The sequence below is a fragment of the Macaca nemestrina genome, chromosome 14 (assembly GCF_043159975.1).
Source record: "Macaca nemestrina isolate mMacNem1 chromosome 14, mMacNem.hap1, whole genome shotgun sequence".
In the NCBI taxonomy this organism is placed as follows: Eukaryota; Metazoa; Chordata; class Mammalia; order Primates; family Cercopithecidae; genus Macaca; species Macaca nemestrina.
Window position 1 is genome coordinate 40,576,311 of NC_092138.1, and position 26,881 is coordinate 40,603,191.

At 37.5% G+C, this 26,881-nt stretch overlaps 1 long non-coding RNA gene across 1 annotated transcript in view; it reads right to left on the reverse strand.

Annotated features, from left to right (window-relative positions):
- The window catches only part of LOC105489118 (uncharacterized), a 58,713-nt gene extending 41,329 nt beyond the window's left edge, over positions 1-17,384 (reverse strand). Inside the window, exon 1 of the long non-coding RNA XR_011612557.1 lies at positions 16,961-17,384. This is a non-coding gene — a long non-coding RNA (uncharacterized lncRNA). The remainder of the gene's footprint in view (positions 1-16,960) is intronic.
- Between the last annotated feature and the right edge of the window lie 9,497 nt (positions 17,385-26,881).

Consider the following 26,881-nt stretch of genomic DNA (forward strand, 5'->3'; position numbering starts at 1 on the left):
ATCAGAGTGAACAGGCAACCTGCAGAATGGGAGACAATTTTTGCAATCTACTTATCTGACAAAAGGCTAATATCCAGAATCTACAAAGAACTTAAACAAATTTACAAGAAAAAAACAAACAACGTCATCAAAAAGTAGGCAAAGGATATGAACAGACAGTTCTCAAAAGAAGACATTTATGCAGCCAACAGACACATGAAAAAATGCTCATTATCACTGGTCATCAGAGAAATGCAAATCAAAACCACAATGAGACACCATCTCACGCCAGTTAGAATGGCGATCATTAAAATGTCAGGAAACAACAAATGCTGGAGAGGATTTGGAGAAATAGGTAGGCTTTTACACTGTTGGTGGGAGTGTAAAGTAGTTCAACCATTGTGGAAGGCAGTGTGGAGATTCCTCAAGGATCTAGAACTAACGATCCCATTACTGGGTATATACCCAAAGGATTATAAATCATTCTACTATAAAGACACATGCACACGTATGTTTATTTTGGCACTCTTCACAATAGCAAAGACTTGGAACCAACCAAAATGTTCATCAATGATAGACTGGATTAAGAAATTGTGGCACATATACACCATGGAATACTATGCAGCCATAAAAAAGGATGAGTTCATGTGCTTTGCAGGGACGTGGATAAAGCTGGAAACCATCATTCTCAAAAAACTATCACAAGGACAGAAAATCAAACACCACATGTTCTCACTCATAGATGGGAAATGAACAATAAGAACACTTGGACACAGGGTGGGGAACATCACACACCAGGGCCTGTCAGAGGGTGGGGGCTGCAGGAGGGATAGCATTAGGAGAAAAACCTAATGTAAATGATGAGTTGATGGATGCAGCAAACCAACATGGCAGATGTATACCTTTGTAACAAACCTGCATGCTGTACACATGTACCCTAGAACTTAAAGTATAATAAAAAATAAAAAAATAAAACCATCAGATCTCATGAGCCTTATTCACTGTCATAAGACTAGTATGGAGGAAACTGCCTCCATTATTCAGTTATCTCCACCTGGCCCCCCGCTTGACACATGGGGATTCTTACAATTCAAGGTGAGATTTGGGTGGGGACACAGCCAACCCACATCAATACAACAGATCTTGAATTTTTAAACATCTTTGTCATTAGATAGTTATGCTGTATCTTACATTTATATTCTCAGGCTTTTGGAAATAAAAATATTAATTTATGATTAACAAATTTTATTGTTGTATTCTCTTATATTTAAGAAATTCCTTTCACAGATATATGTTTAACATTGTCATTGAAAATCAATCGGCCTTTAAGAATTTCCAGGCTGCACAATAAGAACTTTAATGATTTGATGATATAACAATAGTGTTATATAAGAATATCTGCTTCTTAGCATCTAGTTCAGGACAATATACTTCTTGGGTTACAATCAAAATGTCTTGCTTGATGATGATAAATTATTTCTACATATTCAATTTTGTTATTATTAGGACTTACCAGATAATGAAATTTAGAGAAAAAATAGCCACACCACTTGCAAAAGATATAGCTGTAATACACTTAATTTTTTAAATTTAGGGTTTAACTGAAAAAAAAGTTATTGCTATGTAGTAATATAATATATTGCATTAATACACATTTAGACTCATTATACTTATTTCAATTTTTTTCTATTTTTCATAATTTCTCTGTTTTATATTCTGATTCAAATATATATGCAGGCCAAATGCTAGATTCAATTTAGAATAAAATTAGTGATAATCAGAGTTTTTTTTTTTTTTTTTTTTTGAGACGGAGTCTCGCTCTGTAGCCCAGGCTGGAGTGCAGTGGCCGGAACTCAGCTCACTGCAAGCTCCGCCTCCCGGGTTTACGCCATTCTCCTGTCTCGGCCTCCTGAGTAGCTGGGACTACAGGCTCCCGCCACCTCGCCCAGCTAGTTTTTTGTATTTTTTAGTAGAGACGAGGTTTCACCATGTTAGCCAGGATGGTCTCGATCTCCTGACCTAGTGATCCGCCCGTCTCGGCCTCCCAAAGTGCTGGGATTACAGGCTTGAGCCACCGCGCCCGGCCGATAATCAGAGTTTTAATTGACAGAAAACTGCTACTATTTGTAGGTTATTCCAAAAACTATATTATAACTACATAGAAGAAGAGACTATACTAAAAATAACATTTTATGTGACAGACCCATAACCTGTTCACAAGATAGAACAGGCAGTCCTACAGTGTACCGGGGTATAATAGGAAAAATATTATTGTAGCTGCATTAATTTAAAATGGAATTACATTGTTATAAATTGGAAAGAAAAAGTAAAGTATGAAATAGAAATCTTTCTTTTGCTCCACTCAAATAGAAATTACAGGGCAATTTCAGCTAAGAGGATTTCCTGTTTTATTCAACTTGAGGTCATTCTATATAGTTTGTGTTTCTTTTTTTCTTTTTTTACCCTTCGGTAATTACTCAGACAAGGTCAACAGCCTATCTGGAGTGTTCTGCAATCATCCATTTATTTTAAAGAACCAGCCTTCCCTAGTGTTAAAATCCTTCCTATGCCATTTGTGAGATATTATCCGGCCTTTCTTTTTGTTGCCTGTTGTGCCTATGCATCCAAATAACAGACAGTCTATTTCTTCTAACTCTTCCATGAGTCAGCAGGCTGTGATAGGTCAATTGATATAGCACTATTTTTGACTTTCAAAATATATGCTTAATCTTTTCATTATTAACTGGATGACTCAACTATGAAAAGTATTTTCTGACCTAGGCTCAAATAATTTACTGTATTATGTGGGTAATGCAAAATAGAATCTTTGGCCATTGCTAGTATTTTTCACTGTTAAGTAGTGAAACATTGCAGATAATATATTCTTACTGGAATTTAGCATTTAGACATAGTTTAATAAGAGAGTAAGGACTATAAAACTGATTTGTGAATGAGGGGAAATATGAAGGAATTAAAATTTTGTATAGAGTAGAGCACTTTACTTTTTTTATGAAACATAAAAAATGAAAATCTAATTGAAGTTTCCTTAAGTGATAAAACATTCCAGACATAAGTAAGTTATTCAAAAGATAGCACCATGTGGCCTTTGGCATTACCTACCAGTCTTGAATAACATATTTTTTTTAAAAACTAAATATCTTCACAGCAATTTTGTACCAGCTTCTCTCTTGATTCTAATTATTTTGAGGTTAGCAATTGCAACTTATTCTCCTTTGTGTCCTTTATTTGTTTAGCACTATGCTATTGCTGAGGATAAGATGATATATTCTGAGGTATTCTGTAGAACAATCACGCTAGTTTCAATTACATGCAGCTCTTAGAGTTGTTTTCCCTTCAAAAACATGTATCTCCTCTGGTTCTGTTCAGGAGTCATGAAACCAAGAATTATATCAGATATATAGTAAGAACTACAAAAGCAAACACTGACTATTTGCTTATGGCATAATTTTAGAGTAGCCAAAGGAGAACTTGTTCAAGAGCAACATGTATATTCAAAGATAAAATTTCTGGATAAACGTACTTAAACCAAAGAATGTAGAGATTTATTAATGACCAGTTTCTTCTTATTCTTAGTCAATTATCTCAGGTATAGAGTGGCTTTTCAATCACAGAGCTCTGATCATGTCATTTTTCTATTTAAATCCTTTGTTGACAAACAATTTCCTTCAAGGTAAAGTCTAAATTCCCAGTAAGTGTTGGTGTATTTCAAGGTTCCGCCTTCAACAGTCTCTTCCACTATCGTTTATTTTTTCATAATGAAAAGTAGTAAAGTTACATCTACTTCCATGACTTCGGTTAACATCCACTTATACCACTTATGTACACTTCAATTTTGAGAAACTAACTCCATAAATCTGACAACTGCCAACATAATTACCTACATTTAATCTCTCAAATCTATTCCTAATCTCATCATCTAACCCACAAATCTTGCTGCTTTTAATTAAATTTTATTCCATCATCACTTTAGTATTATCAAGGTATGGTTATAATACAATGTTAGGCAGGAATCTAGACCCAACATGGCGGTATCACCCCGCATGGCAGGCCCTTTGTTAGGACTCCCTGCCCTTCACTTCCTGCTAAGACTCTCAGTGCGCGAAAAAAGCCTGCACCCGCCAAAAAACCTCCATTCTGCGCAAGCTCCTGGACAGGTCATTCCTCAGAAACTGAAACCTACCTCGCCTACCTCGCCCTATAAAAGGCTCCCCATTACCCGCCCCCATCGTGAATTCCTTGGCCCTCCCCCTAGAGGACGGGTGAACCTCGCTCGCGAGCCCAATAAAGGATACCTTTGTTCTCATCTGCCTCCTGTCTTCTTGCTCGGCTCCCCATTTACATTACATAGAAAACAATAATAACAAAAAAATCTCAAAACAAACAAAAATTCAGTGGTTTAATAAGAGAGTAAGAACTATAAAACTGATTTGTGAATGAGGGGAGAGGTGAAGGAATTAAAATGTTGCATACAGTAGAGCACTTTACTTTTTTTATGAAACATTTAAAAAATAAAAATCTAATTGAAGTTTCCTTAAGTGATAAAACATTCCAGACATAAGTATGTTATTCAAAAGATAGCATGACTGGGGTGCTACGGCTGGGGATTTTGCTTTTTATAGTTTGTATTCAAGTACCCAGGCTATGGGAGCAGCCACCATTACATTATCAGGCGCTCTGTGGCAAAGGGAAAGAGAGTGTGGACAATCACACTCTGGTTTCTAAAGCTTCCGCTTGGAAGTAGACATGTCAATTCTTGAACGTCATTAGCTGAAGTAAGTCATGTGGCCACACCTTCCCACAAATGACAGCCTCCATTGTTCTTGGAGGAACACCATAGATACTACAACATAATAGTAAGGGAGGAGACCACCTCTTATATTGTCTTATGCCCAATTTCTGCCTCCAAAGAAAGAAGAAGTAAAAACTAAAGGCAGAAATGAAATCCACAGGCAGACAGCCCGGCGACGCACCCTGGACCTGGTAGTTAAAGATCGACCACTGACCTAATTGGTTCTGTTATCTATAGATTACAGACATTGTATAGAAATGCACTGTGAAAATCCCTATCTTGTTTTGTTCCGATCGAATTACCGGTGCAAACAGCCCCCAGTCATGTACCCCCTGCTTGCTCAATCAGGACCCTCTCACATGCTCCCTCTTAGAGTTGTGAGCCCTTAAAAGGGACAGGAATTGCTCACTTGGGGGCTCGGCTCTTGAGATAGAAGTCTTGCCAATGCCCCTGGCCGAATAAACCCCTTCCTTCTTTAACTCGGTGTCTGAGGAGTTTTGTCTGCCGCTCGTCCTGCTACATTTCTTGGTTCCTGGACTGGGAAGCAAGGTGACTGGCGCATGGTTGAGGCAGCTCCTTAGGTGGCTTAAGCCTGCCCTGTGGAACATCCCTGTGGGGGACTCCGACCAGCCCAAGCGACACAGATCCTGAGAGCGTTCCCGGGTAGGCATTTGCCCTGGTGGGATGCCTCGCCAGAGCAGTGTGTGGCAGGCCCCCGTGGAGGATCAATGCAGTGGTTGAACACCGGGAAGGAATGGGCAATTGGAGTCTGGACATCTAAAACTTGGTAAGACTAGTCTTTGAAACTTGCCCACTCCGTTTGAGTGGAAGCAAGGCCTGATCACCCATGGCGTGCCTTTATCGGCACTTTGGTTTGGTTTTGGTTTTGACTTGGTTTGAATTGCTTGACAGGACCGGTCTTGGGAACTTGCCCACTCCATTTGAGTGGAAGCGTGGCCTGATCACCCACGTCGTGCCTTTATCGGCACTTTGGTTTTAGTTCTGACTTGGTTTGAATTGCTTGACAGGATTGGTCTTGGGAACTTGCCTTACTCCACTTTAGTGGAAGCGTGGCCTGATCACCCACGTTGTGCCTATATCGGCACTTTGGTTTTTGTTTTTGACTTGACTTGGATTGCTTCATACTTTGGTTTTGGTTTTGACCTGGCTTGGATTTCTGGATACTCTGATTTTGGTTTTGATTTTAGTTTGGTGTAAACTACAAAAGTGTGTGTGTACCTTTTTTACCTGTTCTTTCTTTTATGGTGTGCGTGTGGTGTGAGCGTGGTGTGTTTCGTCTAGAGGAAACATGGATGAGGCACAAAGTAAGCCCACCCCACTAGGAACTATGTTGAAAATTTTCAAAAAAAGGATTTAAGGGAGACTATGGAGTACTATGACACCAGGAAAACTTAAAACTTTGTGTAAGATAGACTGGCCAGCATTAGAGGTAGGTTGGCCATTAGAAGGAAGCCGGGACAGGTCCCTTGTTTCAAAGGTATAGCACAAGGTAACATGTAAGCCAGGGAACCCAGACCAGTTCCCGTACATAGACACTTGGTTACAGCTGGTTTTAGACACCCCCACCCCCAACACACAGTGGTTGAGAGAACAGCAGCATAAGCGGCTGGCAGAGGCAAGGAAAGACCAGCAGAGAGAGAGAACGGAAAGAGAGAGGAAAAGAGGCAAAGAGAAAGAGAGAAAGAGACAGACAAAGAGGGAGTCAAGAAGAGAGAGAGAGAGAGAGAAAGAGAGAGAGGAAGAGAGAGAAGAAGAGGCAGAGGCAAAAGGAAAGTCAAAGAGAGACAGACAAAGTCAAAGAGAGAAAGAAAGAAAGAGATATACAAGTAGTTAAAAAAAATAAAGTGTACCCTATTCCTTTAAAAGCCAAGGTAAATTTAAAACCTGTAATTGATAATTAAACGTATTTTCCATAACTCTATTACACTCCAATACTACTTTGTTGTCAGTGTAAACAAGGGCATATCCCGAAAGCACAGAAGCCTTCCTATCCAAAAAAAATCCTTAACCCAGTAACTCAAGGATGGCCCAAATGCATTCAATCTATAGCGGCAACTGCTTTGCTAACAACGACAACAACAACAACAAAAAGCAAAAAATAAATAAATAAATAAATAACTTTTAGAGGAAACCTCATTGTGATCACAACTCACCTGTTCAGAAGTATCCTAAGGGAGGAAAAAAAAGGAAAAAAAAAGGGGCGGGGCGGAATTTATATAAAAAGAATGTTATATGGTAAATTCTTGTCCTGAAATAAATTAATTGGTTGTTTAAAGAAAGAAATGTTTGTAATAAGTCAGAAAGTTAAGGCATTTAAAAAAAATTGCCTGTATAAGTCGTGAAAGAAAAAAAAAAGGTTATAAAAAAGTATGTTAAAAAAAAGAATTTATGCAAAAAATGTTGTATAATTTAAAAGTAACTAAGCCTCCTGAATGTAAAACTATTGGAAAAAAAAAAAAAAAAAAGAGTTTATGTGCAAGGTGTATTAGAAAAACAAAATATACCTTTGGTAAAAGGATTATAAGGAGGCATAAGAATGTACGTTTTTACCTACATTAAAAAGTTAAAAATTACTGTTTTGAAGGTTTAAGCAAGGTTTAAAATGTTAATTGTAAAGAATATTCTGTGTGTAAACATATTAGCTAAAGTTAAAGAAGTATCATCCAGTTTTTCTGTGAACTGGATATTATAGTAAAAGCATAACAGGTTTTTCTTAAAGCACCAACCTGTTCTTTAGCAAAAATTATAAAAGGTTAAAGAAAGTCTATAAAATCTTACCTTAAGGTCAAACATTAAAAATTAAATAAATATGTCTACAAGGTTTTATTAAAATTAGGTTTAACATTAATACACTAATATAAAGATAAAATTTAGCTTATCTGGTATAGAAATCATACGAGAAGCACTGTTAAATGTAAAATGGTATTTGGCTTTCTTTGGTTTAAAAACTAATAAAAATAGGTGCTAAAGGAAATTTCTTAGTAAAAAGGCACTAAGGACTATAAAGTCCACTGCCAAGGTCCCCACATTTAAAACAAAAGGTTAATTTCTTAAAAATTATATACTTGGTTTATCTTCCACTTTCCTTTCTCGCAAAGGAAAAAAAAAACCAAAAAACTAAAAGTCTTTTAGCACATGTACCACCCCTAGAATTTCCAGTAAACCAGCACCAGCCTGAAGATCATGTTCTCATCGAAAGGTGGAAAGAAGAAAGACTTGAGCCAGCCTGGGAAGGACCCTACCTTGTGCTGCTAACCACCAAGACTGCTGTTCGTACAGCAAGAAAGGATGGACTCATCACACCCGAGTCAAGAAAGCACCACCCCCTCCCGAGTCATGGGCCACAGTCCCAGGGGAAAACCCTACCAAACTAAAGCTAAGAAAAATTTAACTCTTTTAATCTATTCTATTACTCTTTCTTCTTTCCTCATTCTATTGCTGACCATCTAGTTATTAATATAACCAAGTCGATTACACCTCAAACTATTGCATTTAATGCTTACTTTGTTATACCCTGTGAGGACTTGCCAAGTCAAAGACAGCTTTCTACTTCAGAAAAGTACTTCTGTCCCTCCTGACTCTCCTCAGACTAGACATTGGTAAACTAGGACCATTTAATCCGGGGAGATTTCAATAAAGACCCCAGTGCCAACCAGGAGTGTTGCCCCCAGATGTACAGCTTTCATGCCATAGTTGGTCCAACGTTCTGTGGACCACTAAAGAGCAAGGACAGGCGGCCCCAACTGGTTTTTGTAATTTCCCTAAAATCATACATTCATTTTACTAGAGGATCATAGAAGTTAAAGACTTAAAACAAACTTTAGCACTTAAGACAGGATACCAAGATGCAAAATGCCTGATTAAAATGGATCAAATATTACATCCTCACATTAAACAAAAGCAATTGTTATGCTTGTGCACATGGCAGGCCAGAGACCCAGACTGTCCCCCTTCCACTAAGGTGGTTCCCCCAGTTGACTAGGCGTAGGGTGCATGATAGCTCTTTTCCAGGATTCTATAGCCTGGAATAATAAGTCATGCCAAGCTCTCTCTGCTATATCCCAAAGTCCCTGCGGGTCAGCCCCCGAGGGCCATCCAGCTTCCGTCTCCCAACACTAAGTTCACTTTGTGTCTCTCACGGCAGGGATGAAACTTAGCATTCCTTGACGACCTGAAAGGATGCAGTGAGCTTAAGAATTTTCAAGAGCTTATCAATCAGTCAGCCTTTGTTCATCCCTGAGCGGATGTGTGGTGGTATTGTGATGGACCTTTACTGGGCACTCTGCTGAATAACTGGAGTGGCACTTGTACTTTAGTCCAATTGGCTATCCCTTTCACTCTGGCATTTCATCAACCAGAAGGGGAAAGAAAAATAAGACATCATAAAGCGAGAGAAGCCCCTTATGGGTCTTTCGACTCTCATGTCTATTTAGACGCAACTGGAGTCCCACGAGGAATACCAGATCAATTTAAAGCTTGAAATCAAATAGCTGCTGGATTTGAGTCAATATTTTAGTAGGTGACGGTTAATAAAAATGTAGCATAGATAAACTACATCTATTATAACCAACAGCAATGAGTTTTTCATGAGTTAAAAGAAAAACTCACGTTGGCCCCAGCCTGGAAGCTACCAGACCTGACAAAACGCTTTACACTCTGTGTGTCAGAAAGAGAAAAAATGGCAGTTGGAGTTTTTAACCCAGACTGTGGGGCCTGGCCAAGGCCAGTGGCCTATCTCTCAAAACAACTAGACAGAGTTTCCAAAGGCTGACTCCCAGGTCTAAGAGCCCTAGCAGCAATGGCCCTATTAGCACAAGAAGCAGATAAACTAACCCTTAGGCAAAACCTAAATATAAAGGCCCCCTATGCTGTGGTAACTTTAACAAATACCAAAGGACATCATTGGTTAACAAATGCTAGATTAACCAAGTACCAAAGCTTGCTATGTGAAAATCCCCACATAACCACTGAAGTTTGCAAAACCCTAAACTCCACCACCTTGTTCCCAGTATCAGAGAGCCCAGTTGAACATAACTGTGTAGAGGTGTTGGACTCAGTTTATTCTAGCAGGCCCTACCTCCGAGACCATCCTTAAACATTAGTAGACCGTAAGCGGTACATGGACGGGAGCAGCTTCGCCAATCCCTGCAAAGTGACTCTGAAGAAGACGACAAGCCCTGCTCCAGTCACACCCGGAAGCTGACTGGTCCATACACGGCTGAAGCATGAGGAAAGTCATCGTGGGACTCATTTTCCTTAAAATTTGGACTTGTACAGTAAGGACTTCAACTGACCTTCCTCAGACTGAGGGCTGTTCCCAGTGTATACATCAAGTCACTGAGGTGGGACAAAAGGTTGCTACGGTCCTATTATTTTACGGTTATTATAAGTGTACTGGAACTCTAAAAAGAACTTGTTTGTATAATATTACTCTATACAAGGTATGTAGCCCAGGAAATGACCAACCTGATGTGTGTTACGACCCATCTGAGCCTCCCATGACCACAGTTCTTAAAATAAGATTAAGGACTAAGGACTGGTGGGAGCTCATAAATGATACGCATAAAGTGTTAGCCAAAACAGAATAAAAAAAGGGGGGGTGCCCAAACAAGTCACCTTAAAATTTGATGCCTGTGCTGTCACTAATAGTAATAAGTTAGGAATAAGGTGTGGTTCTCTTAATGAGAAAAGAGGCTATATGGCAGAAAATAAGTACATCTGTCATAAATTAGGACTGTGTGGAAATAAATGTAAATACTGGTCTTGTGTCATTTAGGCCACTTAGATAAAAGAAAAAAATGATGAAAAGGATCCAGTCTACCTTCAGAAAGGAAAAAATGGCCCTTCCTGTACTAAGGGACAATGCAACCCCTTATAGCTAGTAATAACCGATCCCCTTGATCCTTGCTGGAAAGAAGAGGAGTGTGTGGACCTTAGAAATTGATGGGGCCAGACTGGATCCTCAAGTAAATATCTTGTTTTGAGGAGAAGTTTACAAACACTCTCCTGAGCCAGTGTTTCAAACTTTCTATGATGAACTAAATGTACCAGTACCAGAAATTCCAGGAAAAACAAGAAGTTTGTTTTTGCAATTAGCTGAGCATGTAGCCCAGTCTCTCAATGTCACTTCATGTTATATATGTGGAGGAACTGTAATGGAAGATCAATGGCCATAGGAAGCCCGAGAATTAGTGCCTACAGACCCAGTTCCTGATGAATTCCCAGCTCAAAAGAATCACCCTGATAATTTATGGGTCCTAAAAGCCTCAATTATTGGAAAATATTGCATAGCTAGAGAAGGAAAAAAATTCACTCCTGTAGGATGACTTAGTTGTCTGGAACAGAAACTGCATAAAGGTACCACAAAAACAGTCACTTGGTGGAGTTCAAATCAAACAGAGAGGAGTCCATTTAGCAAATTCCCAAAGTTGCAAACCATGTGGACCCACCCGGAGTCCCACCGGGACTGGACAGCCCCCACTGGATTGTATTGGATATGTGGGCATAGAGCTTATGCCAAATTACCTGACCAGTGGGGAGGTAGTTGTGTTACTGGCACTATTAAACCATCTTTCTTCCTACGGCCCATAAAAACAGGCAAACTTCTGGGCTTCCCTGTCTATGCTTCCCGTGGAAAGGGAAGCATAGCTATAGGAAATTGGAAAGATGATGAATGGCCCCCTGAGAGAATCATACAGTATTATGGGCCTGCTACTTGGGCACAAAATGGCTCATGGGGATACCAGACCCCCATTTTCATGATCAACCAAATCACTCGATTACAAGCTGTCTTAGAAATAATCACTAATAAAACCGGTAGAGCCTTGACTATTCTGGCCCAGCAAGAAACTCTGATGAGAAATGCTATCTATCAAAATAGATTAGCTCTTCACTACTTGCTAGCAGCTGAAGGAGAGATCTGCAGGAAGTTTAACCTTACTAATTGCTGCCTACACATAGATAATCAAGGGCAAGTAGCTGAAGACATAGTCAGAGACATGACAAAACTGGCACATGTGCCCATGCAAGCGTGGCATGGATTTGATCCTGGGGCTATGTTTGGAAAATGGTTCCCAGCGCTAGGAGGATTTAAAACTCTTATAATAGGAGTTATAATAATAATAGGAACCTGCCTACTGCTTCCTTGCTTGATACCTGTACTTCTTCGAATGAAAAATGAAAAAAGCTTCATCGCTACCTTAGTTCACCGAAATGCCTCAGCACAAATGTACTATATAAATCACTATCGATCTATCTTGCAAGAAGACATGGGTAGTGAAAATGAAAGTGAGAACTCCCACTAATAAAATGAGTGAGAGTCTCAAAAGGGGGGAATAAGGGAGGAGACCACCCCTCATATTGTCTTATGCCCAATATCTGCCTCCAAAGAAAGAAGTAAAAACTAAAAGGCAGAAATGAAATCCACAGGCAGACAGCCCAGCGCCACACCCTGGACCTGGTAGTTAAAGATCGACCACTGACCTAATTGGTTCTGTTATCTATAGATTACAGACATTGTATAGAAATGCACTGTGAAAATCCCTATCTTGTTTTGTTCCGATCTAATTACCGGTGCATGCAGCACCCAGTCACGTACCCCCTGCTTGCTCAATCAATCACGACCCTCTCACATGCACCCCCTTAGAGTTGTGAGCCCTTAAAAGCGACAGGAATTGCTCACTCAGGGGGCTCGGCTCTTGAGACAGAAGTCTTGCCGATGCCCCTGGCAGAATAAACCCCTTCCTTCTTTAACTCAGTGTCTGAGGAGTTTTGTCTGCCGCTCATCCTGCTACAATAGCAGTAAAGAATAGTTACATGTACCATCTAGCCTAAGATATAAACTAGCTAATCTCTGCTCTTCTTCACCAGCTTTTATCTTTCATAGTCTATCACCAAATCTTACAAATTCTGGTTCTAAATGTCTTTCATATCTATTTTCTCATCTCCAACCCAACGGCTACTACCATAGTTTCAGATCTCATCTTTTCCCTACACTATTGCTTCACTTTATTACTCTCTGCCTACCAATTTCCCATGCTTCAACCTGTTCTCCATACGGTAACCAGAGAATATCCTAAAATGTGAATTTGATTTTATCTATCCTATTCTTAAAATTCTCAATATGATGGTTTCAATTTTTAGTTTATAGTTCAATTTATAGTTTAAGATTCAAGCTTTCTAACTTGAAATACAAAGGTGCTTCATGATGAGATCCCAGTCTACTTTTCTGTTCTCATCTCACACCTCTCTCTGACACTTCTTTATGCTCCAGGCATAATGCACTACTTGTCATTCTCCCCAAGCAAAACATTCTTTCTCATATTGCCAAAAGCTGCACATACTCTTTTATTTCTAAAATGTTCTTGTTTTCAAACCTCTATTTATCTTTCAAGATTCATTTCAAGCATAAACACCTTATCATGACTTCTTTGGATCTTCCTTTCAAATGGCAGGATTAATTTTCTGAACCTCTGTTTTCACATGCTGGAGTACTTAATGCACAGCTCTATTAATCCCTAACACTGTAGTCAACTATGTATGTGTTTGTGCATTTTTTTTCAGGGCCAGGACTATACCTTATACATAGTCTATGGCATGAAATAGGTACTCAATAAATATTTATGATATTTTAACTTTTTAATCTGTTGGAGCTATTGTATCAAGCACCACTTTAAAATGTTTAAATAATTTACCTCGGATTAAATGAGGGCAGATGATCTTGGAAAGCCAATGTTTTATATAATTTTATTTGAACTATTACCCAAATTACTCTTCAAAAATGCTTTAAGTAACATTGTTCCAAAAATACTGCTATGTAGGCAACATTCATAAACTTTACATTAAAGCTTTTCATATATAAAATGAATTGGCCTAATAATGTAGTTTACAAGGCAAATGTTAATGTTTAAGTTGTTAATTTGTATTTGATTTATAGTAATTTAGAGAGTATCTTGACCATCTGACTTTTTAGTTGGCAGTCCATTGTTATGTAAAACAATAGACTCACTTTTTCTTCCTAATGGTTATTTATACTACAAAGAAATTACTACAGTCACTTTTGTACATATTTTACAGTAATCAGTTATATTGCAGCAACAATACAGCATGTAGTCAAAAAAGTAAGAGTATGGTTGGTCTGACATCACCAACATTATAAATAATTAAGGCCTCTTACATTTATGGATGACCCAAGATATTCTTGGAATGATTTTTTCTAGGAATATAGTGACGAAAAGACATAATGCTTATCCACAGGGAGCTTTCAATGTAGTAATGGAGACACAAATGCAAATAAGTGATTTCCACTGAGTAAAATATGGGTGAATATGGAAACAATAGCTATTATTATGGGCTCTGTGTCAAGTACAGTAATCCTTTCTATGGCCATGGGAATTCAATGTTTTTATTCCATTTTATGGAGAAAAATAAGAGAAGAATAGTAGCTTGTTTGCTGTGTCACACCTAGTCAATGAAGATTGTAGCTTAGGTCTGCAAGTCTTCAAAGGCCATGTTCAATGCTGTCCTAGCTTTCCGTAAGAACAAGTGCATCAGAATCATCATTAACAATTACAGCGAGTCTCTATTACTGGCATGCTACCTTCTTCACTAGAGTAACTTAAAATCAAATGAAGATGTCTTAATTAAATACTTCTATAACCAGGAATGCTGTGTTAATTATTATTTCACGACTTTTTAACATTTTCTTTGAGAGAAAACACTGCGTTGTTTTAAATTTGTCAAGGTTTTTTTGGGAAGGAATGTTCTATACATTGGTTGCCTAGGTAGGTCATGATTATGTGAACAAACAAAAAGATGACATGCCCAAATACCTGTGTCTCTGAAATTCCAACATTTACCAATTCTTTTCTTTCTATTAGCTATTTTTAATTTTTTTTTCTAATTTCAAAGTGCATATATTTCCACCTTGAGTATCCTACGAGACATTTCAAATGCTGGTGGAAATGACTGCCTTTAGGAGACACAAGGAAAGCACTGAGTAAACTACACAGAAAGTAGTTCTGAAATTGTTGGTGGAGCTATACACAAATGACCAGTTTTAAGATAAGCATATCTTGTGTATCTACATATTCACAAATGATTAAAAAACTTTAAATTCTGCACCAGAGGGTATCTACCGTCATTAAACTGGAGTCATAGCCAGGTGCGGTGGCTCACGCCTGTAATCCCAGCACTTTAGGAGGCTGAGGTGGGTGGATCATTTGAGGTCAGCAGTTCGAGACCAGCCTGGCCAACATGAGAAAACCCGGTGTCTACTAAAAATACAAAAATTAGCCAGGCGGTAGTGGTGCACACCTGTAATCCCCGCTACTCAGGAGGCTGAGGCAGGAGAATTGCTTGAACCTGGGAGGCAGAGGTTGCAGTTAGCCGAAATCGCGCCACTACACTCCAATCTGGGTGACAGAGTGAGACCCTGTCTCAAAAAACAAAACAAAACAAATAACAACAAAACTGGAGTCACATATGTGACTGTTGATTGAGATCAATCTCGGGGTATATCTGTGTAAGATGCACCACTGAGAGAAATCCTGGGTGTTTAGAATTAGTCACCTAAAGAAAGTAAGAAAGAGAACATCCAGATGAGGAAACCCTTCCACAAAGACAAGAAAGAATGCTAAAGCCACTCTGAAGTGTCAGGCCTCTAAGCCCAAGCCTGCAGTATACATCCAGATGGCCTGAAGCAACTGAAGAACAACAAAAAAGTGAAAATGACTGATTCCTGCCTTAACTGATGACATTACTTGGTAAAATTCCTTCTCCTGGCTCAGAAGCTCCCTGACTGAGCACCTTGTGACCCCCGCCCCTGCCCACAAGAGAACTACCCCCTTTGACTGTAATTTTCCACTACCTACCCAAATCCTGTAAAACTGCCCCACCCCTAACTCCCTTTGCTGACTCTCTTTTCAGACTTAGCACACCTGCAGCCAGATGATTAAAAAGCTTTATTGCTCACACAAAGTCTGTTTGGTGGTCTCTTCACACAGACGCGCACGACATGAAGGAATAAGATGGATACTTATCCACAAGTTGGTTTGGATGGCAAGCCTGGTGATAGCACACATACACCAAGAGGGTATGAAGTGTTTTATTACATAATGAGGTTTTTCTGGGGGAGAGCAGGATGATTCCAAGTAGGTCTCAAAATGACTGGAGAGACTTAGGAAAAGAGATTGGTATGGGTTTTCCATTGTGATTAGGGGTGTGGCCATTTTTGCACATGGTTTAAACTTCTCTCTGGTGCCAGTTGAGAGAGGAGCTGTAAGTTTGTATCAGTTTTGCCAGATGTGGGGTAAAAGGGGAAGTGAAATGGGTAGGTTTAAAAGCTGTTAGCAGACAAACATAAAAACTGGAGTCAGACCCTTTATAACAGACATATTTTCCACTTTACCCAAAAATGCCATCCATTTTACAATTTTAAAACAGCCTGCATTTCATCTGACGTATCATAGACTTAGAATGCTCACATTCTAGACCAATAACCCACTGTTTTGCATCTTTACCATTTGCTGCCAAAAGTCATGGCATTTTCCTGTAATATTATCAGTTAATGAGGAAAATTAGTTATAACAAAATTCCATCTGAGGTCCTGTGTAAGAAAAAATAGACAATAAATTACTAAAGTTTATTAGTTTAAGGATATAAAACAAGTAACTCGTTGGCTCTGAGAGCCGTGAGCACCAGTATATGCTTATAATGTATCTTTTCTTTACCTGTCTCTAAAACCATCATGCTTAACTATAAGCATATTAACATGTAAGTATTAATACTTATTTTCAATTTTTCCTTACATATATAATTATGTTGTTACAATATTGCTATTTGTGCAGAGAAGTTTGTAATCTAAAATCTAGTGTGAAACACTTGAGCATGGCCACGGAAACGACTTCTCAGTAGGTTTGAAAATGGATATTTTTCTCTCTCATGGTGTCATTGGAGTGCTGCTTAAAGAAAGGAAGTAAATTCAAATGTGGTAATTCTCTTTTGGAATTATATAAATATATTTTCATTTTCTCTTTTTTAAAGGGTTGACATTCTTCCTAATGCTTAGGGGGAAATCATAGCTGAAAGTGTAAATCAATTCATTGAAAATACATTCAATACATAGTCATATTTTGAAATTATATCAATTACCATATTGATGGCTTTGAGAGGTGACAACGTGCTAGCAGCCCTCGCTGGCTCTCGGTGCCTCCTCGGTCTCCGTGTCTGCTCTGGCGGCGCTCCAGGAGCCCCTCAGCCCGCCGCTGCGTTAGGAAGGCCCCTCTCTGGGCCTCGCCAAGGCCGGAGCTGGCTCCCTCTGCTGGCGGGGAAGTGTGAAGACAGAGGCAGGCGCGGCGCTCCGGGGCTGGACCGGGTTCAGTGGCTGGGCAAGCCCCGCACTGGGCGCGGCCTGCGCCTGCTGGGCTTGACGGGAGGCTGAATCCCGCGAGTGGACCGCGGTTCCCTCTTTGCGGGATCGTTGGCCACCATAGCAGGTCTCCGTGGTTTTCTCGCTTCCTCTCTTTTCCTCTTGATTGACTGGGAGGAGCTCGCTCTGCACTGCAGGCGCACCTGGGCTAGGTGCAGCAAACTCTCTTGATGAGTGCCAGCCGGTTGTGCTTCTGGGTCGGGTGGGGACTTGGAGAACTTTTCTGTCTAGCTAAAGGATTGTAAATGCACCAATCAGCGCTCTGTGTCTAGCTAAAGGTTTGTAAACGCACCAATCAGTGCTCTCTGTCTAGCTAAAGGTTTGTAAATGCACCAATCAGCACTCTGTCAAAACGGACCAATTAGCATTTTGTAAAACAGACCAATCAGCTCTTTGTGAAATGGACCAATCAGCAGAATGTAGGTGAGGCCAGATAAGGGAATAAAAGCAGGCCACCCAAGCCAGCAGCCACAACCTGCTCGGGTAGCCTTCCATACTGTAGAAGCTTTGTTCTTTTGCTTTTTTAAATAAATCTTGCTGCTCCTTACTCTTTGGGCCTGTGCCACCTTTAAGAGCTGTAACACTCACTGGGAAGCTTTGCAGCTTCACTCCTGAAGTCAGCGAGACCAGGAACCCACCAGAAGGAAGAAACTCCGGACACCTCCGAACATCAGAAGGAACAAACTCCCGACACACCATCTTTAAGAACTGTAAAGGCTTCATTATTGAAGTCAACGAAACCAAGAACCCACCAATCCTGGACACAGCTTTAAATTTATAAAGAAAAATTTGTATTGGTGTTACATTAGTTGTCATTCTAAGTAATTGCCAATATCAGAAACATAATTGTAATTCATCTTTTATTGTGATTGCAACGTTCGATATACTTAAATTTAAAATAATTAATGTTTATTGTTCCAGGAAAAAGTCTGTTGGGTTTTATAGGTGCCACAAATTATATGATGTTATATGTAAGTATTTTGAATAATAAGCTATTTTACATGAAAGTAAATAACATAAATGAGTTTTTGGCTAGAAAATACTTTTCCTATATCTTTGAAAAGATTATCTTCTTTTTCACATTTCTATTATATAGGGAACTAGAAATATATGAGTTATTTTAAAAGCTTTACTTTTTGGAGCCAAATATGAATTTAAGTAGAAGACAAATATGAAGATACATTAATTTAGGAAATATGTGCTCTGCCAAGAAGTTACATTGAGTTTAAGTTATTTAAGCCAGCAAATTGGCTTAACTCCTACATAAGAGGTAGGTGGAGCCTTTATCCCCAAGATGGCTAGATCTCTATCAGTGTATTTATTTATTTATTTATTTCCTGAGATATAGTATTTAAAACACTTTGAGAAACAACTTTAAAGTTTCTATGCCAGGATAGCTATTATATGTTTTATTAATAAGTAGTTCATTGTTTATTAGAGGAATTGATTCACAAAATGAATAATTTCATAGGGATTAGTTTTATAATGATGATGAAACTTAGCAGTTACAGACTGACATTTTAATTTTTATTTTTATTCTTTTGGCATAAACCACCTATTTATAGAGAACTACAGGTACCACAGTTTTCAGAAGCAATAGTTACATAATGGGGCTAGTTGAAAAATTAATGAAAAATACTTTCTTATTAAAGTTTATTTTGCTGGTTCTACTAGGCTATACTGCAAATTTTCTAACTTTTTTTTATTTAAAGCCTTGTAAAGGTGTCTATGATTACTAATTTTCCTTTCTGTGATTGATGATGTAGCTTTCATGAGAAAATACATGAATTATCAGTGCTGTACTTATTTTATGATCTATCATTAAATAAATTATAACATTCTGCCACTTCTTGATACTGAGAGAGAAGAAAATGTTCTCAGATTATGATAATAAGAAAAAGTAGAAAACCCAATGTAGTTAGTAAAGATTTGCCTTCAAAATACTTTGATTTTCTCAGAAAACCACAGTTGTTCTTTGCAATTTTCAAGTACTTTCATATTCATTGTATTATTTGATCATAATTAAATCTTAATGGAGTAGATATTGCCATAATTATACCAATTTTGCTAATGAGAAAACTGAAACTTAGATGGGTTAACTATCTTTTTGAACATATGGATTTAAATATTCATCATTGTAACAGATATATTGAAAACCCACCATATGCTGGGCATGCTCTGAGCACTAAGGATTAAGATGTAAACAAACATAAAGTCCCTGACCTAATGGAGTCTGCATTTTAGTAAGAAAGACAAACAGTAACCAAATGCATAAATAAGCATATAGTGTCAAGTATTGGCAAAGAAAGTGAAAAAGAAGGAATCTGGGAAAGAGAATAGAGAATGATTGTGGTGAAGGTACTATCTTGGATAAGATGAATAAGAAAAACCTCATGGACAAAGTGGAATTTGAGCGAAGACATCTATTAGGTGTGGCAGTAAGCCATATAAACAGCTGGGAGAAAAGCAGTCCTGGCAAAAGAAAAAATAAAAGCAAAAGATTATGAATCAGAATCATGTTTAGCATGTTGTGGATGGATCCTGAAGGTCTTATAAGATATAGCAGTGGGTCTAGAGTTTATTCCAAATGACCCGGAAAGCCACTGGAAAAATATTAGCAGTGAAAGCATGTCATGTTGTTTACATTTTTAAAAGTTTACCATAGTTGATTGGAAGGAGGCCAAAATCTAAATAGCATGGGTGCTGACTGGGCGTAGCTCATGCTCCTAATCCCAGCACTTTGGGAGCCTGAGGGGGGGTGGACCATTTGAGGTCAGGAGTTCAAGACCAGCCTTGCCAACATGGTGAAACCCCGTCTCTACTAAAAGTACAAAAATTAGCCAGGCATAGTGGCGCGTGCCTGTAATCCTAGCTACTCGAGAGGCTGAGGCAGGAGAGCCACTTGAACCCGGGAGGCAGAGGTTGCAGTGATCCCAGATTGTGCCACTGCACTCCAGCCTGGGCGACAGAGTGAGACTCTGTCTAGAAAATAAATAAAAATAAAAATAAATCAATAGCATGGGCCCTAACAAATCAGAATGGAACATCTGTTACACCTGTTACTTCCATAGTAACACATAAACAGCTGAGCATTAGTCTGCTTGTCCCAGAGAGAGGGAATAATAGGTCATTCTAAATGCTGACTGAGTATTGACAGGAACTGATAGAGTGAAAATTAATGATAGTAGTCCTGTACTCCTTTTTTCTTTTTCTTCCATTTATTTATTTATGTATTCTTATTATTTATTTATTTATTTATTTAGAGAGACAGTCTCACTCGGCCACCCAGGCTGGAGTGCAGTAGCGCAATCTCAGCTCATTGCAACCTCTGCCTCCCAGGTTCAAGTGATTCTCCTGCCTCAGCCTCCTGTGTAGCTGGGATTACACGTGTGCACCACCATGCCCAGCTAATTTTTGTATTTTTAGCAGAGATGGAGTTTTGCCATGTTGGCCAGGCTGGTCTTGAACCACCTGACCTCAGGTGATCCACCTGCCTCAGATTCCCAAAGTGCTGGGATTACAGGTGTAAGCCACCACGTCTGGTCCTTCTGTGCTGTTTTCATTATCCAATTCTCCCTTATGTTCATAAACAAAATGTTCTACTAAAAAACTTATTTTTTATATACTAATATTGGAGTTAATAAGACAATTACAAATTTCATTTGAAAACTGCTTTACTTAAAGAAAGTTGTGATACTTTTCCATATAAGAATTTATAGAAAATATATTAACTATTTTTGTAAACAAATAACTGATGGCAGTCATAGAGGCTTTTCTCGGCTTAAAAGCAAAGAAAAAATTCAGCTTTACAAATTTTTCTTGACAACATATTGCCAATATATAATAAAAGTCTGAAAATTGTCTCTATGCCTTTAATGTTTTTCTCTTTTAATCAATTTCTAGCAATGTAGCTCAATGAAATAATCAAAGGTAGAGGGTAAAAATAACCATAGTAATCATAACTCTAAAGTGGTAAAAACATAAACTGAAGAAAAGTAAAGAACAACAGATAATTGAGTAAAATATATTGTAGTGAGAGTATGGACTACTATATAGTCACCAGCATCTGTTGTTTCTTGGCTTTCAAAACTGCCATTCTGACTGGTGCGAAATGGTATCTCATTGTGGTTTTGATTTGCATTTCTCTAATGATCAATTATGTTGAGGCTTTTTTTCATGTTTGTTGGCCACATAAATGTCTTTTTTTTTTTTTTTTTTTTTTTGGAAGCATCTGTTCACATCTTTTACCCACTTTTTAATGGGGTTGTTCAATTTTTTCTTGTAAATTTGTTTAATTTCCTTGTAGAATCTGGATATTAGACCTTTGTCAGATGGATAGATTGAAAAATTTTCTCCCATTCTGTAGAATGTCTGTTCACTCCGATGACAGTTTTTTGTTTTTTATTTATTTATTTATTTTTGTCTGTGTAGAAGGTCTTCAGTTTAATCAGATCCCATTTGTCAATTTTTGTTTTTGTTGCAATTGCTTTTGACATTTTCATCATGAAATTTTTTCCCAGGCCTATGTCCTGAATGGTATTGCCTAGATTTTCTTTTAGGGCTTTTTATAGTTTTGGGTTTTACATTTAATTCTTTCATTCATCTTGAGTTAATATTTGTATAATGTGTAAGGAACAGGTCCAATTTCAATTTTCTGCATATGGCTAGCCAGTTTTCCCAGCACCATTTATTAAATAGTGAATCCTTTCCCCATTGCTTGTTTTTGTCAGGTTTGTCAAAGATCAGATAGTTGTAGTGGTGCTGTCTTATTTATGAGTTCTCTATTCTGTTCCGTTGGACTATGTATCTGTTTTTGTACCAGTACCATGCTGTTTTGGTTACTGAAACAATAATTTTTAATAGTAAATATTATAAATTTTACTTTTAGCTTGAAAGCATGCCTAACACAGGTATACTTATGTAACAGATCTGCACATTCTGCACATACATCCCAGGACTTAAAGTAAAATTTAAAAAAAAAAATAGCATGCCTAATTTCACATATGATTTGCACAACTGCTTTTCCTTAAGCTCAGGTTTCTACTTATATGACTTGGGTGGAAGTAAAATTTGATTTATGTCTGTTAAAATGCATTAATGTCTCTATCAGTTTAGAAATTAAGGTCTTAGGCTTTATGTCAATTGTTTTCAAAGAATTTTTTCTAACTTATTTTAAGTTCAAGGGTACATGTGCAGGTTTGCTATATGAGTAAAACCATGTCATAGGGGTTTGTTGTACAGATTATTTCATCACCGAGGTAGTAAAACCTAATACCCATTAGTTATTTTTCCTGGTGCTTTCCCTTCTTCTATCTTCCACCCTCCTGTTGGCCCCTGTGTCTTTTGTTCTCCTATTTGTGTCCATGTGTTCTCATTATTTGGCTTTTTAAACATTATGCTGCTGTGTGATTTAAAATTTTCTATTCAACTTTAGAAATAATATGTATTTTTTTAAAAAGGTCACATCTGATAAATGTAAATAAATGCATAAAAATGCAGAATAAAATGTAGATAAATTTCATACTTTTCTTTAAATCCAAAATCCATCAGCGTTTGCCAATTCTTAGCATATAATTCCAAAACAATTTGATAAATGAATCCACTTTTGCTTTTAACAAGTAAGTTTATTTCTGATAACTTTATTCTTTCCTATTTCTGATGCTGTAAAACACAGATCATCATAAAGTACCCAAATATCATAGTACAAATATCTTTATAATATAATAATTCTATACAGAGTTAATAAACAATGGACCAGCTACTGGGTCAACATAGCCTTAAAGGTATTTTTGAAGAAAGTAGTTATTAAAAGCAAGTTAACTCAAAATGAATTACTGCTTTTAAGTATGTGAGTCTACTTATTCTATTAAATAATTTTATAAAATATAAATTATTTGATAATTCTTAAAATTTCATATTGTGTATTTATATTTCTAAAGCTCCCAATATTTTGACATGCCCCCTCAAGGGAACTTTGATGGAATCCAAAGACTTAAGACACTGTATGTATATGATATTTTAAAGAATAATAATGGTAAGAAAGCCTAATATGAATATATCTTCACCTGAATTATTTCAGATAAATACATTTCACTTTTTACCTATTTTGCATGGTGAAGCCATGCAAATAACTGTACTTGTACATTTGTAAACAGTCCAGGTTTATTATAGGACTGTCGCAGAGGAAGACTGACATACAGAGGAAATTATAGGATATAACAGTATAGCAAAAAGTGCTCTATGGAGAGCAATGAAAAAAAAGAATAGAAAAAGACAGAAATCCCATGAGAAAGCAAGAAATCCCAATAAAACACATTAACTTCTTTTCACTTTCTCTCTCACTTGAGGAATCAGGAAGGGTCTGTCAACTATGCAGTACAAGTTTTTAAGAAGCTATCAGCCTGTGGCCATGCAGGAACCAGGTCCATAGGGAGAGTCCGTGAAGGCAGGGCAGTCTCAAAGACTAGCTGGCAGCAGCTTCTTATATAGACCTGATATTACTACTTTTCCTGTCTACCTAGCACATTTATTCCTGCCCACAACCCAACTTCTAGTAATGGAATCCTCCTTCTCGACCACGAGTGGGCAAAGACATGGTTTGAGCTAAGCATAGTCAGGGCGATTGTGTAACTTGAGCCAAATAGGGACAATCTGATTCCTGTCCCTATGCAGCTGATAGGAAAACATTTTTTCCTCCTTCAGGTTAGCTATACTGGAATGACTAGAGAGCTGCCGGTGGCTCTTTTTGCCTGGAGAATAACCCATCCAGTAAGGGAGAAGGAAGCCAATTATAGAGAAACAAAAAAGATTTAAAAAGCGAGAAACATGATGCACCAGTCCTAAATTCCTGACTCTCAAATTCTGTTTCTTTCAGCTCGTTTTTTTTCCTAAGCGATGTGTCCATGAACAGATATGAGCTGTTAATTGTTCCAAGACTTAACTATATGTGGCCTTGAAGTGGGGACAGCAATTAGCAGAAAATTTAAGAAAGATTGTTTTGGTGTTACAAAACTTAATAGGTAAAAATGAGCTGACACTTAACAAATGAGAAGGGACACATGAAAACGTTTAAGCATCGTCCTCCTTGATTTGTCCCTGATGTTTCACAGTATAATATTCATTTTCTGAATATTCAATTTTAACATTATCAAGTCAGTGCAAGTAAACCTGTGTTTAGTACTCTATTTATGTTCTACCTGGCTACATTTACAGTAACTGTCATCCTTTACCAAAACATATTGTGCATTGGACACAGTTCTGCTTAGAATAGTTCATTTTAACCCTGATATAAAGGGAGATTTTTTTGAATAGTCACATGAAAGTCCAAAAATACTCCTATATTTTGATTAGCAAAAGCAGGGGACAAAGAGCACACGTTATTTTTAAGAAATACTGAGACGGAGTCAGCAAAAATATTGTCACAGCTACTGTGGGAGAATGGATGAGGATATAAGGATGCCAATGACATCTTGCAGTGTCTAGGTTGGCAATTCCTAATAATTACATCCTTGTAAGAAAGACAATTAGAAAGATTCATACATAAGTTGTAAGATGCAATGAGGAATGCATATTAAAAACCTGAAAAAATGATTTAAAAATATTTTAAGTGCTACAATTTTTAGGGTATTATTGCAAAATCCACTATTTTATTACCAAAATGTCTAGTTTACCCCATGAAAGGAGACACAATATCCTTATAAGTGGAAGCAAATGTGAAAGCAAAACAATCCTTTACCAGTAAGTTAGAGAAACTATAACAAGTAGCTAAAAGGTAATAAATAAAATCACAACAATAAAGAAGGCATCACTGGAGGAAAAAAATCTGCAACATATTGTCTATTATTTTCCCTTTTAACACTGATCTTAGAGCTCTTTCAGCTACAGTTGAGAACAGATATTAAAATGTTTAATAGCCCTGCCTATGAAAAATGTTGCTCAAAAAAGTGCTGCCTAAAATTTTCTTCAAGTTAATTAGATACTGGATGTACAATTTTCATGATATTATAATAACAGGTACATTTCCTGCTGGAGGGAAGTATAAACCAATAACAATTTAATTCTGTGAAAATGTGAACAAGCTAGCTGACCAAAAGTTGTAGTACTCCTCAAAAGAAATAGCATTGACATGTAAAGAAAGTGTAGAATTTTAAAATAGTAGTTGCAAGGCAAATGAATCCATTACCATATAAAGTCTTTTTTCTATTATGGTCTAGAAGTTTCTTAGATATTATTTTTCATAAGAATATGTTAAAAAGTATTTAACTATATCAATGCAGCATGATGCTTTATGTGGCTAAAACTTAATAATGATCTCTGCTCACATACTTATCAATCTCAAGTGAGTCGGTTTCCATTTTGAAAGTGATGACAGAACAATGAGTAGGTGTTAATCATTACATTGTAAGAACAGTCCTCTGAATGTTTAAATGGTACTTTGAGGTATATTTGGAAAAGCAGACACACTTCAGGAAACAGAGGGTAACAAGGCTTCAATAGTAATGTGCCTTTATTATTACTAAACGTATATACCTTCCTCAACATATACTAATCAAGAATCATGACAGTCATCCTTTCAAAATTCAGGATAATGGAAGGTGACTAACATGAAGGCATATTGAAGTGAGCTGATGAAATGAACTTTGAAAATTTCAGTAGAATCACAACAACATTGTATTTCTCTATTTGTTCTGAACATTGTTTCTCGGACTATTTATTCCACAAAATATATAAAGCTACTTTAAAAATACCTCATTAATTCTTATTTATCAACTTCTTGCTTAATTGTATGGAGGGAGAAAACAATGGCAAATTCAGCTATGAAAACAAAATTCATTATATGAGGTGCAGGTGCAGGCAAACTAAGGAAAATCAGGACTTTTAAAAAATCAATGAAGATATTTAGGACTATATTTCCTAGAACTCATGATAATAAAGCATCAGAATCAGTACACCGCTGTCCAGTTAAGTTTTAATTAAAAGCATGGGAATGGATTTTCTATATATAAAAGCTGCCTACACCATTGCTGATTGAATTCTTCCATGATTCTTATTCCAGCAAAGCATGCATATCTGACATTCATCTTTTCTCATAGCTTCTACATCTAGGGCATGACATGAACTAATTTCTCTGACCTCCTGTAGCAAGAGTGTAAATCGAGTAGCTACATAGTAGGATGCAAAGGGAAACAAATGACCCCTAACCTTAATTAGGCCAGATATTTCTTGTAGAGATAGAATATATACATAAAACATAACTCTACCAGAGAGCATATGAAAATGTCAGTTGAATTTAGATCTACCTTTAAGCTCTGCAGGAAACCAATTTCTAGCCAACTTCTGTATTCTTAATCTTTACACTGAAAAAGTTTCACTCTGTTGCCATTCACTTTCAAGTATTTATAAATTCCACACACTCCCAATATCTTCAATAAAGACTGCCTTTCCCCATCTGTTCACCAAACCATCCAGAGCTCATGTGAAGTATGTATGACATGGTCAACATAAGCATGACGTTTTAAGTCAGGAGCTCTGGATTTTGGCTCTAGCTCTGCTAGTTGCTAGCTGTGTGATTTTGAATAAGTTATTCAGTATTTACTTGCTATCTATAACTGTAAGATATGGATTATTATAATGGTACTTACCTT